Source organism: Brachyistius frenatus, unplaced genomic scaffold (genome assembly GCF_029030835.1).
Source record: "Brachyistius frenatus isolate BFR_SWC_R1_liver_20210118 unplaced genomic scaffold, ASM2903083v1 Contig_56, whole genome shotgun sequence".
NCBI lineage: Eukaryota > Metazoa > Chordata > Actinopteri > Embiotocidae > Brachyistius > Brachyistius frenatus.
In genome coordinates this window covers 1,702,567-1,725,956 of record NW_027210655.1, presented here as the reverse complement: position 1 = coordinate 1,725,956, position 23,390 = coordinate 1,702,567, and positions in this window count along the sequence as shown.

Sequence of the window (23,390 nt, the reverse complement as noted above, 5' to 3'; positions counted from 1 at the left end):
CGATGCCAGTCACACATCCCTGTTACCAAAAAGAGAAAGGTAGGATCTGGTTTTGGTGCAGTTGTTTGCATCCACGCTGCATTTATTGTGCTCCCAGACATCTCCTGTCATTTCAGGCAGTTACACCGGTGAGGCTATTCATTGACTGGGAGCCCAGGAGAAGCTTCATTGAAATCAAACACATCAAACATGCCTGGAAGGCATTTCTTCACCTTTTCCAAGTGCTGTTCCTTTTTTGCCGATAGGAAAGACACCAATCTTCACCTTGGAAAGGCAGTAAAAAAAAAAGAAGCTGCACACGTGCGAAAACTGCTTCAACACTTTGCATTAAGAGTACATTGAAAAAAAAGATAAATATAGGGAATGCATTTACTCGTTCTTGCAGAGTGTTCTGTTTTACGTTCTCGTCCCTCACCCTCCTTTTGCTCATGGCTCTTTGACAAGAAACATCCAGCCATTAGCATTAATGGAAAGATGAAAGACACAGTCAGAAACATTTGAATGTCATTTGCAACGTTTGTGTATGAGTCAATAGAAAAGATAGTTAGAGTAAGATTGTATGCTATTTTATTTGCGATTGCATCATGATTTTTGTCTGCTGAGCTTGTGTGCTTATTGAAAATCTATTTCCAACTGGAAACCTTGGTTTTAATGTGGCAGTCAGAGCATCAAGCTTCGAATAAATTTCATTTTAGATCTCAGAAAGGATGCTACTTTTTTAGGTTTCAAAGTTTTTTGTCTTTCAGTAAGAAACAGCAAAGCCCACGTACATCTGTTGTTTATCACTTCGTACAGTACGTTATTTGGCAGATAGTTTTGGCATGTGACTTTTTTTTCACAGACGCATACTGTTGTAAATGAAGCTAGTTGTGCACCAACAGCCTGAGATCAATGAAGGAGCCACATGCTATTGGCATAAATACACATTTTGAAAAATAAAAAGAATGCCTATATAACAGTAAACACAAAGTACACCATTTTATCTCCTTACATTAACATCTCATAAAGTATATATGATGCTACTTTTTTTTTTTTTTTTTATCCCTCAGAGGAATGCTGTGGATAGTTAAAACGGCCTAGCTAAATTATAACTATCTTTTGGCAAAGGTTATGGTTCTTCTCTGTAATGGTAGTTGAATACAGATGGACAATGAAATGTATGGAAGTACTGTATACTGTAGTAAAAATTCCATGGGTTTCTTAGATATTGAACTGAGTACTTGACTCACCCCCAGAGTCATTAGCATATTGGAGGCAAACCAATCAGTCAGCAGACTAAAAAGTTGCTTAACACCCTAACAAACTAAAAGACTCATTGAATTGTTCTTTTCATTTTTGTATTTACTCTTATTTTGATTTTTTTTTTAACGTATTTTGTGCAGAAGGTAACTGGACAAGTTTAATAAGCAATTTCAGATACTTTCTTTTCTTTTGTAATGTTTCTGCAAATTTGTACACATCAACTCTTGGTGGGAGGTATAAAGTGATTAATTGTAAGTGGTTAAATTGTATAACATCTATTTAAATGCTACTTTCAGTGACGCATATTCATTATGGCTACTTATCTTTCACCTTTATTAATAAGTGATTCATAGTTTGCAGAAGTAAGGACTCTACTGTGTTGCGTATGAGTGTGTGCGTCCTTACACAGTGCACAAAACATCAGAAAATAAAAGTTACTTGAGGGGGAAAACCCAAAGCTAAAGACTCAAATTGATTGCACCTCTTGTTTCGACTTCGTTAGAGCTTCTTGTGGAATGTGCTTCGTACAGTCCAACATGAGCTAGTTCATTTCAAAAATGCTGTATAAGCAGCCACAACAGAATTCTCCTGTACAGTATCTGAACTGGACTTAATAATGCTCCTCAACAGCACTCATTCCTGGGCTATTGTCTAAGCAGCTCGCTGTGTGACCCAATTTCATCACTATTCAGCTGGATTAACGCCAGCCAAACAAAAGATAGTGAGTGTGTCTATAATGGCATGAAAATAAAGACGGAGGTGGAAACAGCAATCTTAATCCCTTTTGCTTTTCTTAGCAAACTGTACTGTGCGTGTTTGTGTGTATAATCTATTTCTTAACATTTTGTGTGATAAGATCTCTTTCTTTCTTTTTTTTTTTTAATCTTTGATGTCTTATCTCTCTGCACCTCTGCAATGAGATGAACTGAATTGAAAAAAATTGATTGGACACTTTTACACAATTTAAACACAACAGCCCCGCTTCCCTGTGTTTTTCATAAATAATGTATGGCACAACGTTCTAACTGTTTGCTTTCCTGAGACTCTACTGATCCATATCATACAGTTCTTAATAAAAAAAAATATGGGAAACAATGGTGAAACTGCACATTGTATGTGATGCTAAAGTTACATTGGCATATACAATCAGATTAATTGTTTTAACATTATGTTAGTGGACGATGCATGATCTTCACAGGATGACTGAAGTGCGTTGATGTACTACAATAAACTCCGTTTTCAACCTTTCTTGTACATGGCCAAGCAGTTAACATGTTAGCGAATGACCTGCCCTTTTCCAAAGACAAATATTCCCTATTTACAAGAAAAGAAATGCAAATTGAATGGAATTCAAGAATTAAGAAAAAGCACAACCTGATGCAGACGTGTGTTGGCAATGCTACATGGACACGTTTTATGCAACATTAAAGATTAGCTGAAGAGAACAACAACAACAACACCACCAAAGCAGCTCTTTCTTAAATTAATGATTGTAAATACACAGCAGATTTCCTCTCTAAAACGGTTGCCCGTTACTTTTTTTTATTTTTTATTTTTGTTATCAGAGAATTGGTGGTTGCATCTGGAAGGGGAGATGGCCGGTTGAGGATCATAGAGTATCAAACTGATCAAAGCAGCTCTTCTGAGAAAGTAAGCTCTGTAAGCAACACCAAATTCTGCCTGCAGAAAATGTGAAAGTGATGCAAATTGAATGTGACTACTTCTGCTGCATGCATGTAGAGTACCTGCACCACGAGATGAGACACTAGCCACGGGGAAAACCTACTGTATATGCATATTGAATGCAGAACACAAATATTCCATTTTTGTGAATAATTTCTCCAGATAAAAAAAAAGGTAGGCTGTGGCTTCAACAGAAAGCCCTCTGTATCTTACACTCACCGTATCTTACAGTCAGCCACGTTTTTAGAGGCTTTTGGAAAATGCATCTCATGAAATCTTCCACCACGTAAACATCTGCAGTTATTGAAGCCTAAATAAAAACCTACTCCTACCGTAGTGAGTATGTTTCAGACTTTTATCAGCAACTACTGATAAACCATGAATATATATTAGTTAATTTTACATCTTGCAAGATGACCATCAGAATAATTTCTTACATGTAAGCATTGAGCCATTAGACTGAGAAATAACAGATTTGTTTTTGAAAAATATTGTCCATTTAAGGTAAGAAGTCAACAAACAAACAAAAAAGGGGAGGGGGGTTAGAAGCGAAATTACTATTCAATAATGGCTATAAATCTATATAGCAATATATAGATTTTATATCACTATATTGACTATTTTATATATATATTAATGACTCTTTGAATATACAAAAATCATTAAAGATCCTTAATTTTCAATTACTTCTTTTCACCTTTGTCAAGCAGCAGAGGCAGTAAAATAATTAAATATTGAGTAAATTATCAAACTTAGTGCATTTTTGAAGTGAAACTTTTCACTGTGATACTATTAGTGCTTTCTGACTTAGACAACTTAATGTTGCTGCGATTAAGGCCCAAAACCTGAAAGAAATCATCATTACATGTCTTTTTTGTCTTTGTCTGTTTCTTTAAATGAATACATTTTCTCCCAATGTTCCAATATATTGTGCATAACTGCTCTAGGTTTGCTGGATTGTCATTCAAGGACATGGATGAACTTTACACTCAAAATTGGTCGATAAATTTCTAAATAAATTAATGAAATTTACCACCATGTCAATTGTCTTCTGAAAAGTGTCAGTTTAATTAAAATTTCACAAAGATTAGGCGGCTATTACCTCAGCTTATTATTTCATTACAGGATCAGCTAACCACTGCAGTTGAGCCTTTCCCGGCACTGAGTGAAACTATTCCCAGTGCAATTGGGTTATGCTGAAAATCAGGCATAGTAATTGCACTGCTCTGAAGGTCCTCATGAAAATTCAATACCAATGTATTTTCACTCCTGTCACTGTATTCCTCTAGAGCTCCTGTCAAAAATTGCTTTGCGGTGCTGGCAATACAACTCAATATCAACTCAAATCTCCTCTGAGTCCCACTTAATCCATTGCCATTATCACTTTGCACCCCTTCAAATCCCTTTGGATTAATTCACTTTTTAAAAACCTGCATTCAATGTTTTGAGATGACGTTTATAGAAGGGAGTCAAAGTCAAGAGAATAAATAAACTATATTTTTCCAACAGTCGCAAGTGATAAAAGTCATATGACCTATATATTTACTGAAACAAAGGTACATTAAATGTGTTTCTGTAAATCTGCGATGCCCGTCGAGCTTAACTCATAACTGCAAATAGAAACTGTTTTTACTTCCTGTTGGAATTGGGGCTTTGTGGCCAAGGATGAAGTGTGAGGTTAAATTAAGGCGACTTGCAGCCATATAATATATGAAACCACTAATTTTATCTTTAAATATAGCCTGTTAATCAAGCCTATTTGATGATATGGCATTTCTTTTAAGGGTGGCCACAAATATTTCATGATACGCCCGAGCAGTTGCTGGTCCAGAATGACATTAACTTTTTGTCAGATTCCCAACTGCATTCACTGCCAAATATGTCAAACGGAGGGCCAAACAAAAGCTGGAGGCACCGCAGCCAATAATTTAAGACCCTGAACACTTATGCTCCTCCCACACAGGTGATTTCACTTATTTTTGATGATTAGACCATCTGACAAAGCTGTGTGGGGGTTTACAAACTGTGTATTTTCGACATAGAATTTTTGAAAACGTAAAACATGATTTATTATTGTGGACAAGTAACTTGTTTTTGTTTTCTCTTCAGTACAACTTCTGTACCTATTATGAATGCACTTTTATTTCTTGTAAACACACATCCTTCTTCACGCGTTAACCTTTTTTTTTTTTTCTTTTTTGGGGGTGGGTTACATATCATGATAAAAAATGGTACACAAACTACAAATCTAGCGGGTTCTTCGAAACAGCCAAAGGCACTGAAATTACGCGAGAAGTTTTCAAAGAAAAAATACATTTAACATTCAACTGGCTTGAAATATATAAACCAATGTCTTGCGTAGATTCATTTCTCCATCTGCTTGATTGGTACGCACCTGTTGCCACTGACTGTGATTCAGAACAAAGCAGAGAAGAAAGCAACAGCTGGCCATACGTCACTTTATACGTGTGAGAGTGCAAATAAACTCTATGATATTCAATGTTAACATTTTACCTTGAGCTCCACAAAAATTTGAGCTGTGGTTAAAGAAACTGAATTATTTAATAACCTGGAGAAAACATATTTAAAGCTTTCGTGATACATGTGTTTGCTATTCATCATCAATATCTGCTGATTAGGGTGATTCATTTTGAATTAAAGAGTGGTCAGGTTTCCTTGTGATCCTTGTTATAAAATACAAAATACACTACTAACATAGTGCCCCCACAATTTCCTCACCCACACTAAATAGCAGCAATTTTTTTTTCATAGCTCATTTTATTTGTGGTACAATTTCGCTACCATCATGTTATTTGTTTATTTTTTTTGTCAGGTGACAATTTGTCAAGGAGAAATCACCGTTGAAGAGAAACTTTGGTATTTTTCAATCATTTTGTGTCTAAGTCACGAATGCCGACAGCAATTTTGGAAATTCATCCAGTATTGAGCCAGACGCAAAACAAACTGCAATAGAATAGTGTGACTGGTGCAGTGCACTGGGACCCAAGAGCAGCTAGGGGTCCATTAGGGTTTCAGGGGACAGCCCGGTGCACAGAGCCCATTCCAATCTTCAATTTGATTGCTCATGTATATTGAAACTGTCAGTCACCGTTTGTGCCCTAATGGTTCTAAGTCATAGTACTTTTAATGAATAATTATTTGTCTTTATTGAAATGTTCCAAAACATGATTTATTAAAATTAAATATAATTTTGACCATCACTTAGACCTATTCAATTTGGTTGCTTTGTTTTTAAAAATCTGAATATTTTTTTTTTAGTGGAAAACATCGTCACACCATCAAACATCACACACACACACACGCGTGTATTGTCCTACAATAATAGGCTGTATTAGCCAAGGCTTTTTCTGTGAAAGGGATTTGATGAAGACTTTGGACGAGAAGAGGATTCTATTTTTCACCAGCCTCATTAACAGATCACAGTAAGACCTCTTGAAAGGGTCTGGCTGTGAGACAAATACGACTTGGTAGCCCCCTTTCATTTAACCCAGGCACTGTGGTGTGGTAATGGGAGTACACCTGTCTCAGTTAAACAGTCCCCCACTGTGGGCCTCACTAACACATCCATCTTACAAAATGGAAATGGGCAAAGACACTGTGCGCTAACGACACACTTAAAACATGTATTTATATTCCCAACAAATTCCACTTTGCTGCCTTTAAAGATCACAACATACTAGATCTACTGTGGAGAATTTGCTATGACTATACACACCACAAATAGGTTGATGTTACCCCGTGTTTGACCGTGCTCGGTTTTATGAAATAGTTAAAAAAAAAAAAAAAAAAAAAAGAATTGCTTGTATTGCAAACAATAATCAACACCATTACACGCAAATGTAGTTCATTAACTTGACGGATTGACCCTGAGTGCAGTAAATGGAGACAATATCACACTCAGCCATATCTGTGTCTAATTAAGAGTCCCCAGGCCATCTGACATGCTTGTTTGTCACTTTAAAAATCTTCCTCAACAAAATGTTTAAGCATGAGTCTAGAATAAAGCCTCAGAGGCTAAAGACTGGTGACTCAACTACAAAGCATGAAATAGCCCAGTTTGTAAAAACTTCATTATGCATGTATTAAAACTTATTGCATTTTAGGAACATCTGAAGACTAAAATCTGCCGTGGCTCCTTTGGGAGTGGATTCTTGACTTGAGGAGCAGCTTGATGAGACATAAGCAGTCATTTGGATGATTAAAGGAGGGCTCTTCATATTACACACTAATATTCAGTCCTCACAGCGAGCGAGACGCACAAAATAAAGTGTGATTACAAGTGCAGTTAAATTTAGTTGTGTCTGTTAATGCAGTAAATGTGACTCCCAGACTCCGGTATTTTGCACACTCTCTAGGGCTTATACGGTTACTTAATGGGCAGAGACATCATTAGCGTCATTAGTTCCACCTGCGCTTCCCCTACTACGACGGGTAGAAATGTCTGCCGTGAGGAAAACTTCCCTCTAGTCACTGACCAGAATATTAAAGTGTGTTTCAATCAAATTCAGTTACTAGTAAAAGTTCAGGTTTTAGGATTTTAACAATTCCACGTGGACTATCCATGCTGTCATTGTAGTGAAGTTCATCATCTGTTTTTAACAAACTAAGCAAAAATGTATTTATTTTTTTACCTGGTACATGTACGAGGTTCCAAAAGGATTTTATTTTTATTTAATTTCATGTGATAGTTCTCAGTTATATAACACGAGTCAACAACAAAATGTAACACGTGTGAAACTCAAAAGTATGCTACATTCATGCGCTTTCTTCACCATCAATACATCCAATTCAGCTTCTAAAGCAGGGGTGTCAAACATACGGCCCGCGGGCCGGATCTGGCCCGCCTCGGGGTCCAGCTCGGCCCGCCGGATGACTTTGCTAAGTGTGAAAATTACAGAAAGACATAAATTGCAATTTCTATGAGAATATGGAGGTTTATGAGTACAAACGTTTTGTAATTGTTTTTAATCGATCCAGTAATTGCTTCCAAAACAGCGTAAATGCGACGTCTGCTCCGGAGGAAGAAGCGCTCGTTGCCACAGGCAGCAGCGCTCGCTGCTCGTTTTGTGACGCGTTTGACGTCAAATGCGTCACAAAGCGAGGGAATCTGCAGAGGAGAGCCGGGGCAGATAAACAGTTTGTTGATGTCTGAGTTTTTGGTCTTTATGTTTCTAGTTTATTGTAGAAAGACCTTAAAATAGGGTTTATCATCCAAAAACCTTCACCAATGATTTAAACATAGAGAAATATTGTCGTTATTATGCTACGATTTTACTGGTCTGGCCCACTTGAGATCAAAGTGGGCAGTATGTGGCCCCTTAACTGAAATGAGTTTGACACCCCTGTTCTAAAGTATTCATTCTTTAACCACGGGGAACATGTGGCATGTTAAAGCTGAACTTGTGAACTCGTGATTACAACATGGGCACCGTACTCTTGACGTTCAAGTGGTTGAGTCATAAAAACATGATTGCTCGGCAATGTCAAAATGGGCAGCGTCTAGAAGCCACAGAGGCTAACAATTTAGCAAGCTAACAAGAGGATAACGTAAGGCAGGAAATGCAAAGTGACAGAGGGAAAAGATGAGGCCGTTGGGAAGATCAACAATTTCCTCAGACGTAGGCTATTTACCTTAGTTATGAAGACAAACTACATGAAGAAAATTACAATATATTATCTTAACATCCAACGAAAAATGTACTTCCATGGCCTCTGACATTTCCATAAACGTCAGCGACAACATCACAACTTGTGAACTCAAGGCTTATAAAAGCTTTTGATTTTCAACATCGTGAAAACCACGAGGGGGTCGTTCATATGGACTCTTCTTGTGTACGCGCTAAATGCGACCACATTTGAACGTAATCATGCTATGCTGTCTAGTACACCCAGTGTACCGCAGGGTTGCTCCATTTAACCGTATCATTGTAAATAATGTCCAAAGTAAATCAATTTGTACTCTAATGCAGTATTAAGACATCTGTGATACAATTTCATTTGGAAAGCTCGGAACAGGATTATTTTTCATAACAAGATTTTGGTAATTTTCTTCTACCTGAAAGCTTCCACGGATCAAAAAGACATTCATCCGTTGCACCTGCAAGATACACTTTGTATCTGGTTAAATGTGCTTGAAAGCCACTGACACTTTGGCATATAGTGCAGAATGATTACAAATGTGTTACTGTAGTAGATGTTGTGAGAATGATTTATAAGAGGAATGAAACCAAGTTATTAAACTTTAAGGTGGTACTTTGAATATTTCATGTCCACCATTACGAGACTGTGAGGGATTGAATTGGTTTGTGATCCTAAAAATTCAGTCACCACTATCAAAGTATGCTGCGGTGAAAAACAATGACACCACCCGTCGTGATCAAAGGATGTGAGCACAATTTTGGAATCCCGTTTAGTCACTGTCAAAAACACCTCTGATCCGTTCATCAGTGATATAAAACCTGCTGCAAGGTTGAGGTATCCTGAATCTGAATTCATGCGAGTTCAATCTGAGCTCCCTTTGAGTCACCTCAGTAATTGGTTTTACTGTGATCTACAGTGGCTGGTAAGCTATTCATAAAGGAGAGCCGACATCGCCGCGGGGAGACCTGACTGAGCAGCAAACCGCAGTGTAGCCCAGCACTATGATGCTCTCACTTAGAAATAATAAAGACAGCTAACTCCGCTGCTTTAATTGCTGCTCATGATTAAACATAAAACTGCCTTAATTGAATGTCCAAATAGCTAGGCATTATCACAGAGGTATTCCCAAATAACCTGATCTCAGCACAAGTCAGCCGGTTGTATTCGGAGCCGTTAGCCACTCAGATAGAGAAAACACATCAGCCTTATCCACACCTCTACAGCACAAACATCCAATAATAGCCTTTAGAAAAAGACTCTAAAAAGTCTCTTCATCCATTTGTTTCTACTGTGAAAATCGAGGGTATGCAGAATTTCCAATTCTGCTGAAATTCGTACCCACATAATGGTGAAGATTGTGGTGCTCATCGTTGTTCTGATTTTTTTTTTCTTCTATTTATACCATCATGACCATTAAACTATTTAAAATGTCATTATAAAAATGTCATCTTTAAATTAAATCTAGTAAATAACATTGGGGCATTTGATTGACATTTTCATTAGCGGTGGACGTTCTTTTCTTAAAGATACCCTCCAGACATGTTTTAAGATGTATTAAGATTTTTTTCCCCCGCAAAAAAACTCATTAAAATTGGTCTTTTTTTCACTGTAAAATTCAGGATTGGCTTCCGAGCTACTTGTGATGTCACAAATCATGCTCGTAGGCCCACCCCTTAAAACCAGATTTTTAATCATTTTTAATACCCTAACCCTTTCCACCTTAGGCACTTGATTGTGAAAACAGCTTTCTAGTTTTAAACTCTGCACATACATCTTTCTGCACAGTGAGGCTTAAACATTCAAGTGTAAGAAGAGCAAGAAGAAAAACCCATTTTTGAGTGGAGGGGGTCTTTAAATACTTTTTTAATCTGCAGTCGATCAATGCTAAACTGTTAACCCCTCTTAAGCAATAAGGCCTAATCCAATCAGAGCTGTTTGGAAGACTGACGTGCCCTGCAGCAGCTCATTATCCAAACCGGTGAATAATCAGACCAGCTTAATTGGTGTTGTTGCAGTTTACCTTTGAAAAATCCGGATGTGAAGACCGTGTAAAGTATACCATGAGTGAATTTTAAGCATATGCAGTTGTTTGTTCTTGTTTTCGTTTGATATTGTTTGAAATATACAGTTTTGTATTTGAAAAAAAAGAATATATTTGAAAAAAAGGTAAAACAACTTCATAAAAACAAATGTGTATCTTCATAAATATGTATAAATATACACATGTACATTGACCCCCTCCTGCCTCCCCGCTCTGCTCGGCTTGTTTAGTGGGTTCTTTTTCAGGAGGAAGCCGAGCAGAGCGGAGGCGGTCAAAGGGAAGAGTTCCACCTGTGCTGCTGGGCTGCGAAGTCTTTGAAGCTGCCCTACTGCGTCCCACATCCTCTCCATTTCTCAGCTCCCACATGGTTCTCTTTTGTTCTCTAGTTTGGAGTGTTAGTTTTTTTTTTTTTTTTTGTACCATCCAGCATTGTGCACTCGTCCATGCACTCACTTTACACTCACACAAAAATATAAACCTAACACTTTTGTTTTCGGTTACAGTGAAAAGATCTAAAACCTCTTTTATGCCCATGAAATATTTATTTTGCTCAAATTTTGTTCACAAATTTGTTGAAATCCATGTTAGTCAGCACTTCATTTTTGCCAAAATACTCCATGCACCTTGCAGGTGTGGCGCATTAAGATGCTGATTGAACAGCATGATTACTGCACAGGTGTGCTGGGACTGGTCACAATAAAAAGCCTCTAAAAGTGTTCGGTTTATATTTTTGTTGAGTGTAAATTACTGATTCCACTGTTTATCACATAACTTTGATTTAAACAGACTACGTAAAACTACGTGTTTTCTTTGCTTTTTGTCTACACAATGAACACACGTGTTTACACTCATATCTTTGCACTAGGACAATCCTCAAAACTCTTTTCAAGAGTAGACACATGTCTAATCTTTACCTATCAACATTATTTTAAAAGTTGAGTGAGAAACATTGATAATAAAATGTAAGTAATTCATTCAATAAAGATGTTAAACTGTTGGTGGTTACTGCTTGTTGGATGTGCGGGTTGACGCTTTTACATTTATACATTTAAAATGTTGAACTAAAAAAAATCTACTGTTATAAGATGTCACCTTTGACTAACAGAACTGGAGGTGGGAAGGTTTTTTTTTTGCCTCCATGCTCGCGACACCAGTTTGACTGGAGGCATTATGCCCCTCCGTTGGTATGCCCCGTTTTCATAAACGCGTTATCTCCGGGACACCTGGACCGAATCTCTTCACATTTGGCACAAATGTTCAATCGGACTCAAGGATGAACTGATTCATTTTGGTGGTCAAAGATCACTGCGGCTTTGCATAACGCTCTTGTGGCCATAACTCAACAATTTATATGCTAATTATGACAGAATTTCACACAAGTATCTAATATCATAAAGTGATGACACTGTATAAACTAAAAAGGTCAAAGGTCAACTTTGCTGCAAAATTAATGTTCTGCCAAAAACATTTTTTCTGGCCATCATTCAACTCAGGAAGAGAAAGCGGAATGAGACCACATTTCACTTTTAATCGAATGCTGAATTGATTACATTGATTTTGGAAGTCCACCTCAAAACTGAGGTGACAGTATGGATTTACTTCTGCTGTCGGGTTGAAGATGTGAGTAAAGCATCCACATTTCAGAATTGGTAGCTTCTTTGCAGCAACAAGTGGAAGCATTATCTACAGCCAGTCTTCACTACATATATTATATGAGTCTGGAATGTAAACGAATGTAAACTGCAACTTGCCTGCTTGGTGGAGGCAGACAACGACGAGGTGGTAATTCTCGTTCGCTATTTGTTTATCTATAAATGTCAAAAATAATTATAAACTAACAATGCTGCCAACATTAACATAACGATGAAGGCTAACATCTGTAATTTGCAAAATGTTCATTCAGAGCGTATCTGCAAAACTTTCATATAATATTTCAATTTCTTCCTTGCGGTATACACTTAGCAATTAAGCCTTTTTCATGTGTCTAATGTTATCTTGGTTAAATATAAGTAGCCTAAATCCGACCATCACCGGACAAAACAGGATGCAATCTCAACATCAACAACTGTTGTTCTTCATCGTGTGATTAAAAAAAAAAGAAAATACTCAAAGCAATAATTTCCCTCGAAATGCTGACGAAACCAATCAGTTATATGAATGCAATTTCCAGGGGACAGGTTTGCCTAAGGGTTAGCCTACAATACATGACTGAAGAGCGACATAAAGGACGTGGATTATGTTTGATGTTTTGAATTTGCACTTGATTTAAGAAACACATTGGATTATCTCCCAACACCATCTGATGCCCGGAACCTCTCAGCAACTTAAATCCCTGTCTCCAACTCGACACGATTTTCAAGTCAGTGATGGCAGTTGTCATTTTCACAAGTTTAATGAGCTTTCGCTAAAACCATATCAAATGAAAAATATTTATCCTGCCACTAGGATTTGTAATAAACTGCAGTTCTACTATCATTGACATCTCAGCCTGTACTTCTTGGGCAATTAGCATCCAAGACATAATTGCTACCTTCAGGCAATCATTTCATCATAGGATTAAAGTGATCTTTCGCAGTCACTGTTTACTTCTTCTCCAAACAGGGTCATAATTTTTTTTTTTTTTTAAAAACCCCACAAAATCACAAGAACCATTTTTCTCTGTGTTTTTACTTCTTCTCCTATACACTGAATTTCTCCATCTCCCTTTGGTGAGTCTCTAAATTCACAGAGCTCACGGGTAGTCACATCATCCCCCTGCAAGACAGGGACTTGGACTAAACACAATGAATGAACAGTCAAAGAGTTGCGGCGGTAATGAGAGGGGGAGGGGGTGTCAGACGAGAGAGAGAGAGAGAGAGAGGCGAGTCCTGATGTGCTGTCACTGAGGATATTCTCAAGGCCTGATCAGCCTCCTCTCTGCAGGCTAGACGCTCGTACAGACACACAAAGGCAAGCACACACGCCTCAGCCAAATAACATCCATGAGGCACATCGGGTTGTGTGCAAAACAAGGAACAAGGGTGCGGGCGCGCGCGCACACACACACACACACACACACACACACACACACACACACACACACACACACACACACACACACACACACAAATCCTGAATAAGTAACAACTTGACTGGAGCTGTGAGGATCCGTAGGGCCTGGCATGTCATCGCAGTCCATCATCTCTCACTCGCCGCCGCTTCTGACAAGGTCACAGTCTTCAAAGCATCTTCTGAGCTCGTGTCGAATACACTCCTCCGTAAACAGCTGTCTCATCCAATTACCCCCTCCTATAACAGAATTTGATTGACAACCCCAAATGCTAAACATTGCTAAGCTGCCATTTTCTTCAGCAGCAATGTCAAAATCCAACTTTAAGTACCGAAGTGACATCTCCGGAGAAGCACTTTGGGGTTTCGTGTTGGAAGATGGAAGTTTGGGAAGAAAGTCGGGGGCAAATGTTGTCGAGGGGAAGAAGCAGTTGGCTAATAAGTTACTTGCAGCGCAACAAAAAGGAAATGTATAAATAATTTACACACACTTCCACACACAGCACAGCAGTGCCTCATTATAAACTGAATGGAACCTACATTGGGAATGCAACAATAACCTTCATCAATATTATGCACTATAATACCCTATAAGACTCCAATTTTGTCTTGCTTTGACCATTATTTTCTTTTTCTGTTAGTCAGAATTTAACTGAATTCTAGGCGAGCAAGCTCCTATTGTTGTGCACTAAGCAGTAACTGTTGGTGAATAATAGAAGCAAAGGCAACATAATTATTTAACTAAAATGGGATTTGTCTTAAAACAAAAATGTCTTGGCTTCTCTTTACAGATTTATATTTTCATCTTAAAACTGAAAACTCTATTTGCTCTTCCACAAATGCATCTCATCTGAATTGTCAAAGCCCAAATATCTCAACAGTACATGTGTAAAAATCCATGTTAATGTTTTCTGGTTGGACCAACAAACTAAACTATTTTGAACAACTGCAGTTAAAATCCTCCATAAATCCAATCCACATGTGGAATAATTTAAACAGCCACTCAGTATTCGTCCCGTCCATCCATTCTCTCAATCACTTATTTATTTCAGAATCATGTGCTGCCACGGCCTGTCCCAGGGACGTAGCAACCTAACATGGGGTCACCCACTGGTTTAAGAACTGCTTTTTTGAAGCCTCAGGTTTGGTATTTCGGATGTCGCCATCTTGGTTTTTGTGTTTATATTTGGACGAGCTGGGGAGGAGCAAGCGATGGATCTGACTCAATTTAACTGATAACCCGAAGACAATACACCCGTCCACCTAGAGCGAAAAAAAAAGACTGTACCTACTGCCTGTTAATCAAACCAGACATGCCCCCAAATATACCTCTCTGTCAGGCCTAATATCTAATTGATTGTGGACTTATTTTCAGATAGATCGAAGGAACACTGATCAAAAATAATGAATTTAGAAAATGACACCGTAATGACTCACAATAAAAAAAATATTGACTTTGTATTTCATAAAAGAAGTTGAATGGGAGTCTATGGAGCCAGAGCCTTTTTGAAGACAGCCCCTAGTGGCTCTCAATGGTATTGCACTTTGAGTCACTTCCGCATTGGCTTCTCTTTTCTGAACTGGAAGCTAGTTCCATTCTTATCCACCATCGATGGACCATTTATGGACCTTTCTGCTCATCTATTTCTCATCTTTTGTCTCATTTGCCCTGTCAACCAGAACAAGGAGATTTCAATGAGTCGAATTTGGACAGACCATTCAGAGCTGTTGCATCAGCTGCCATATTCTGCTGCCCAAGCTGGTGACCACAGGACTATTTCACAAACAAAACAACAAAAAAAAGAGAGAAAAGGGATAAAAAAAAAAAAACCGATTTATATCTTATTCCTTATCACCAAAAGCCAGAAATGGAGTAAAGACCTCATTCTCGAGTGCAGATCGATATCAACAGGTTTGCCTGGTCGGAGTCGTGTGGCCAGCTGCTATTTTTCAAGGCTCTACGTATTTCTGCAGCGGAGATGCCCCGAAGCCTTCAGTGACCCCTGAGTCCATATCTGACGGTACAGCTTTCAGAGATGCACGAGATGGTAGTCATGATGAAGAGTAGGAAGGAGCGAGGGCATCTGTGAGGAGTTGGCACCATATTTTAGTGTTTCCTCCCACAGGGAGTGGAAACAGCTCCCACACGCTCCTCTTACTCATAAATCGGCGAGCCAGAAACTTGAGGTCACATCTAACTACAAACAGCAAGAGAACAGTGTATTTTCAGAAAATAAGGCTGAGTCATCTCTCTATTATCATGCACGTGTGCTCAAATGCAAGTCACACTTCAAAGAACATAGAAATACCAAATTAAAGGGTAAGTATTTATCCCTCATCTTCAGGCTGTTCTGCACCATAGCAAGCAGACGAGATGTGCATCATGTTAAGAGTAAACCGCTCAGTGACATCAGAACAGGAAACATATTTTTACACAAAGATGCAATCACATTTGGTAGTAAAAAAAAAAAAAGAGATGGTCCACCTCTCTGTAGATGATGTGACACAATTTGACATCTTAAAATCCGCTCTTCACATGCTCTTATCTAATTTTTGCTTTTACTTTTTACTTCAGAGGAGTTGAAATGAAGTCACTGAAAATCCAAGGTCTCAGACCTGACAAAACACCAAATGGCAGACAGACAAACTCATCAAAATCTACTGAGTGAAGAGCCTGATGTTATCTTCAAGGTGTTGATACAGACCACACTAGAGTTAAAATGAGAATCAGTGCTTTGTTTACATTGAACAGGTGGCCAGACACAACTTGAAATGAATGTTAATGTTGCTGGATTAGTAAAGAGGCAACTGTTGAAACTTGACTTTGATGAAAAAAAATATAAAATCATTTTAAAAAGAACAGAATTGCAAATTCACGCAATCTCAGGTGCTTGTAAATTTGCAAAAGGTTCCCACAATCGATCCGCAAAAAATGTCGCTCTGCTGAAAGTATCACGGCATAACGACATCTTTCCAAACAAAACTCCATTTATTAACAAAAATAACTCCTCATTTACAATCTGCGTCAAAATTATGATTTTTTTTTTTTTTTTTTGTAACTTTGAGCCCCACAGCTTCTCTAAGTTCAATCAATAAATAAAAAAAGATTAGAACTAATATGCAGAATGATTGTTATCACAGGAAGTGATTACATGTTACTCTTTATCAGGCATTGTTTAAAAAAATTTAAAAAAATGTTTCCTCTCCTTGCAACTTTTTCAATTCACCACAAAAACGTACTTAAAACTCTATAATTTGCAATTTTTGAGAAAAATCCGCTACAAAAATCACCTTTTTTTTTTTTTTAATCACAACAATTACTAAGAACTCAGCCAAATCCTGGAGGGACTGAATATAGCCCAAATAACCTTTTGGTTAACAATTTCTACGCCTAAGATTTTTTTTCCTTTTATCTTTTGCCGATATAATATGCTCCGTCTTTTTGCTGAGCTCTCCGAAGCTTTCGAATGCACATAAAGCTACTCTCCACTCCCAGCTGTGTTTTTTTCTGGCTGGGTTGGTATTCTTCAAAGACTTTTGTCACATGCATCTTGGAAACAGGCCTTTATTTGAAAGCAGCTACTGTCCGCTATTGTCTTTTGGAAAATATGACTAAGGGTAGAATGAGAACATTTCCTGTGTAAGACCCAATATTACTAAATGTTAAGCCAGGACACAACGGGAAATCTTTTGTTTTGCTTCCAGTCCTGCTCTAACCGTCTGTGGACAGGACACGGAAACTAAATTTTGTTTTATTTGTTGCTATTTTTAATCATGGTAATTTCACCAGGAAGCTGCTGCAGCTGTTGAGAGGAAGATCAATGACGGGGTGAACGATGAGCTGAAAGACACAAAGAAATGGGAGGACGGGGACAGCACTGAAGGTGAAGGAGCTACCAGCCGGCAGAAGGTTGAACCAATCACGGTAAGACAAACTGCCCCTGAAAAAGCTGAGCGAACACAGTCGAGCAGGACGGATACACAACCTTCAAGCACGCAGACGGCGCTTCAGATGTCACAATCATTGGATACTGACTGAAAACAAACTCCTAAATAATTAGTGGGATGGAAAATAAAAGGTGCTTTCGCCCACCGCTGCTGTCTGAAGGACGGCAAAGAAAATGATCGCGTACCAGTGGCCCGTCGGCAGATGCGGTATCAAGTATTAATCTCATCTGTCGTTGTTGTTGTTCTCGGTGTGAGATGCCGTCTTGGAAGACCGCGTCTTTCCTGCATATTAAAGATGACGCAAACACAGCTGCTCGGGCAGGAATTACAAAAAAAAAAAAAAAAAGATGCACCGTCTCCAAGTTTCAGTTTGCATGCCTGTTTGTTTATCCCCCGACAATCGTTTCCGAACCCTTGACCTCCGCAGCTTTCCTGCTTTTGTGGCATTTCAACAACAGCTTCCAATGTGCTACTTTCTGCAGCTACAGTAAAAAAAAAAAAAAAAAAAAAAACTGCAGAAAGAAGCATATTGTCACTGCCTTGGTTATTTATCCATCTAAAAATATCCAATCGCCAGTAAAGCACGAAGCGCCGTTTCCCTCTTTTGTGTGGATGTTAGATACATAGGAAAGTACCACAGTTTCATTGCTTTGATTATTTTCTTTTTTTTCTTCTTTTTTTTTTTTTTTTGAGAGCGCTTGGCACTTTACAACCATCTAGTTGTGAATGTTGGATGTAAACTGGCCCTAAAGGGACAGTGCAGTGTGCACAAAAGGAGCAGGAACTGAGAGCAGGTGGAAAAAATGAAAGTGTCACAGCGTGCGTGTGTGTGTGTGTGTGTGTGTGTGTGTGTGTGTGTGTGTGTGTGTGTGTGTGTGTGTGTGTGTGTGTGCATGTGTGTGTGTGCGAGCGGGTGCTGATAGAGCTTCAGGAGTGCTGTGGCGAGATTCCAGTGAGAAAAAAGCTGAGGCAGGATTTTTTTTTTTTTTTTTTTTTACTCGTCAAAGCCAAATGAGCATATGCTGAGGATCAAGTGCAACATAACAGCCTGGTAGATGTTCATCAGTAAGTCAACGATGCTAATTAGCACTCTGCCCATTATTTTTTTTTTTTAATTTTTTTTTTTTTTTTTTAATCAGTTCAGCAAACCAGAGAGATTCTGTTGAGAATATGTTCACCCAAGGCAAACAAACATGACAGGCAGATGTTGCATTTCCGAACCCCCGAGCACATCTAGAGTGGAACATGTGCTGCATTACTCCACAGTATACAGCGAGGTCTCGGAGGATTTGCACTTGGAGAAAAAAATAAAAAAAAATAATGCAGTGTTTGACCATCCATGCAGGAGCAACAAACCTAAACCAAAAGATATGAAGCACTTTATGCAGTCTTCGTTGATATTGCTATTAATAGGAGCGGTGAAGAGTATTTTGCAGAGGTGAACTTAAGAGGCAATACCTCTTTTCAGAGGTTATATTGCTGACGACGTGACACTTTTTGTGGTAAAATAAAAATCTGTCTGGAGCCTCTTTTAGGCCTTGATTAAGGCGTACTCTCAAACACTGCATATTTAAGTTTACAGCCATTTTCTATCCTCTCTTCTTTACTCTCTCTAAAAGACAAACTACAGACGGGGAGAATTAATAAGTAAACAAAGTGACCAGAAAATCTAAAGCAACAGTTGAAGATGTACAGTGGTGCGAAAAAGTCTTTGCCCCCTTCCTGATTTCTTATTTTTTTGCATGTTTGTCACACTTAAATGTTTCAGATCATCAAACAAATTTAAATATTAGTCAAAGATAACACAAGTAAGCACAAAATGCAGTTTTTAAAATGAAGGTTTTTATTATTAAGGGAGAAAAAAAATCCAAACCCACATGGCCCTGTGTGAAAAAGTGTTTGCCGCCCCCTGTTAAAACATAACTGTGGTTTATCACACCAGAGTTCAATTTCTCTAGCCACACCATTCATGTAATTATATATATTTTGGCCAGGTGTCCCTTGAAAAAGGGACTTTTAAATAAAGGTTAAATAAATAAATAAATATTCATTTGAAGAGATGCTCAAGGATCTCTGTTCAGTATTACGACGTTTGAAATACCTCCTTTCAGGTCAGTGCAATTGGCTCCAATGAGGCATGGAAGATGGGACAGCAGCCCGACAAAACCTGAACCGAGGGCGGAAAGAAAACATAAAGGTCCTGTAGGCTGCGTCTTGTTGTACACATGTAAATGATATACTTTAGAGTGGAGACCCCGGCCCATCGTCGCATTCATGCTGCTGCCGCTATGCTGAATGGATTTCCCAGAGGAAGGCGTGGCTAAGTACAGCAAATAGCGAGAGCATGAGGGGGGTGGGGGTTACAGAAGGAGGTTATTGGGTGAAAAGGGATCTTGCCCTGGGCAAGGATTGGGTAAAAAGCCTTCTGCGTCCAGCATTTATGTCTCTTTAAAGTCCCTCCTCTTAACTGACACCCCCCCCCCCCCCCGTACCCTCTCATTCAACCTACATCCTTTTCACCCCAGCTTTTCAATAAAAGGGGCGTGGGAGGTGTGGGAGGTGGTGGGGGCACATATTCGTGTGAAACGGAGAGGAACACAAAACTGGTGGCAGCTATCAGACACCTCGCATTCATCCCAGTTAACTGACAGGAAGTCCAGACAAAAGCTCAAATCAACTTTCTTTGGATCAGAACTGAGTCTTTTTGATTTTCAGAGTTGATATTGTGGTGATTTTATGTGTGTATTTTGGATTCTGTGTCTGTGTGCGCAACCCGGTATCCCGGCAAAAAAAAAAAAAAAAACGTGATATAGACAGTCCGGTCCACTACAGCAAAAACGTGAGATAGCCACGCTTTGCGCTGTGTAGGCGTGAAAGTTACACGCTTTATTTTTTTCTGTAGAGGATGATAGTGAAAGCTACTGCGTGCTTAAAACCATGTGAGTTACAGGGAAATTAAACTTTTAGCAAAAACACGTGGTTGGGTTTGCTAAATAAGTACATGGTTGGGGTTAGAAAAAAAATAAAAACATGGTTGGGGTTAGGAAACAAAAAGCAACTTCAGAAAAACATTTTCACCTCCGAGGTTTGAAACTCTTCGTCCCGCATGGCGGTCTGCGACTTACGTAAGTCTGTGACAAATTTGACCTGATTGACTGAATCCTCTGATTTATACGTTTATTCCTCCACACTAACCTCGCTCGATCCCCCAATTGAAGCGGAAAGTTGACAAGCTTACAATAGAAAAAAGTACTAATGTTCAAGTAAATCAAGGAATGTTTTTTTTTTTTTTTCCCCTGAGACATTGAGGGTAAGATAGGAAAACCTGGAATTAGAAGTTTTTAAATGAGTTTTTTGAAGGATACTATTAGATAACAACATTAAAAGAATAATTCATCTGTGAAAACTGAAACAATATTACACAAGTTATCCCACTTTTATTGGACCCCCAGGTTAGGCCTCACAAACGACATGAGTCATAAACTACATTAAAGAACTCATAATTAAAGTCCTTTATGTGACAGTGTTAAATCCTGCACAAATCATAGTGAGTGTAAGACTTGGATACTATGTGGACAAGTTGTCTCATTCTGTCAACATCCGTGAACTTGTAAACAAATGTGTCCTGGCATATCTGGGTCAGGTAGTTGCCAGCACAAAACATTTTTAACCAGCAGTAGCAGCGGCGGAAATCAGTGGAATGGAAAAAAAAACATACCTGCAGCTGCAAGAGTCGCGTGATCTCCTACAAAGCTTCTTTTCTTTTTGTTCCTTGTCTTCTGAGGTCAGTTCTTTGTATTTAATCTGCTTTGAACAAGGACAGAAACTTCAAAGATTAGGTTAATTTTTAAGTTATAAATTAAGGGGGTAGAGGCAGGAAAGCCATCGCCTCTCTGGATTCAAACTAATCACCTTTAAGTGACAGACCTGAGCTCTTAATTAGACGAAACACTTCACAGCTCTTCTTTTCCCTTTATTCGGGTAGATGTGTAACAAGGACATTTAGCAGATTTAGTAGATGCTACTTAGCGATAATACATTTGTACAAACCAAGCCGTCAACCGTTGGTTCGTATTGAGCGTTATGAGGTCTCCAGTTCAGATTTTGGCCGGCGCCATCTTGCTGGTTCGGAGTGGCTAGGACGAGCTGAGGGGGGAGCGAGCGGTGGATCTGACTCAATCTAAATGGAATCGGATGACATTACGTCCCGCCCACTGATAGCCGTAACCTGACTGGACCACTGGCCTGTCAATCAAACAAACATGACTCCCCCCCCCCCCCCCCCCCAAAAACCCAAAAAAAATTAACACAGCTTATTTTATAATTAATTACAGGTTTAATTTTAGATGGCCTGCCAGAAAACTGATACGAAAGAAGGACTTTAGCTTCCAACCACATGAGAACTTATGGGAAAAAATGTACCGACTTTGTATTTTATGACAGAAGTTGAATGGGAGTCAATGGATCCAGAGGCTTTTCGGAGCCAACGTCTAGTGGCCCTCGGTGGTATTACAGCTTAAGGAACTTCCGCATTGGCCTCATTTTTCAGACCCGAAAGCTACGACCACTTTTATACACAGTCTGTGGTACAAACTGGTATAAACCATCATCCAAGACGCATTAGATAAACATGAGGACTGATGCAACAATCAAGCAGAATTCATTATCTATGAATGTTTCTTTTCAAAAAGTCCAACTGAAATAATCACGCTTTATTAGCTGATTCAGTCTTGAGAGAACTGAAGTATCATCCCAAAATATAATTTATTTATCTTCACAGACATCAGAAATCGTCCAAATTTCTCACATTTACCGTCTCATCTGTTTCTCTTCCTTTTTCCTCAGCGATTGGAGCATAAATGGGCACGGCACGCTCTTTGTCACGAACGGCTATTTCTGATGTGGTACAGGAACACTCGAGAAGCCTTCCAGGATTTTTTTTTTTTTTTTGGTGGGCACATTGACAATGTTTTGAAATCGGAGTCCGACACGAGACCGCATTCATAAAAATCTGACAGTGATACTTCCCAGTATGATTGAACATGGGCTTTGGAAAAACATATGTGTCGTCGGGTTTTCATTTACTCATCGCATTTTATATCGTCGTGTCATTTGAATTATTACAGATGGTAGTGAGAGGGAGAGAATTTAGAGATGTGTTCAGTGTCTAAATTTAAAACAGGAATGCGTTATAAAAACGGGACCACTCAACACGACCCTGCTGCTTCCTACCGATCACATGACCTAATGACATTCTTTAGTACAAAGTTATCTTTACTGTTTGGTGTTAAACACTGGAGTTGTTGTCCTCTCTTTACAGAGGATTCCAGTGAGAACATTCAAATAGAGATTTTTTTGTTGTTGTTGTTGCTTTGATTACCATAGCAACAAGCAAATTTGGGTCAGCCCTAACAATGGCATGAGATGATCCTACTGACAATTGTTTCCATCCTACTGATAACTGTTTAGAAAAAAAAAAAAAAACAGGGCTTCGTCAGAGGGCTGGAAAAACACTTTGAATGTGTTTTACAAACACATAAAAATGGAACGGATTTATTACAGACAAAATTAAATGCAAATCATATCTGCAATCTCTCAAGAAAATAACAAAATCAGCAATGAGGCATTATGGTGCCCGAACCAGTTATGCTCTTCAGCTCTAATTTGCTAGAATGGCCAATCAAAAGAAATGCAGCACTACTAAACAGACTATCCAGAGGATAAAAAACATTTTGACTGAAATTGCATTAAAAATCGTATATCCCTG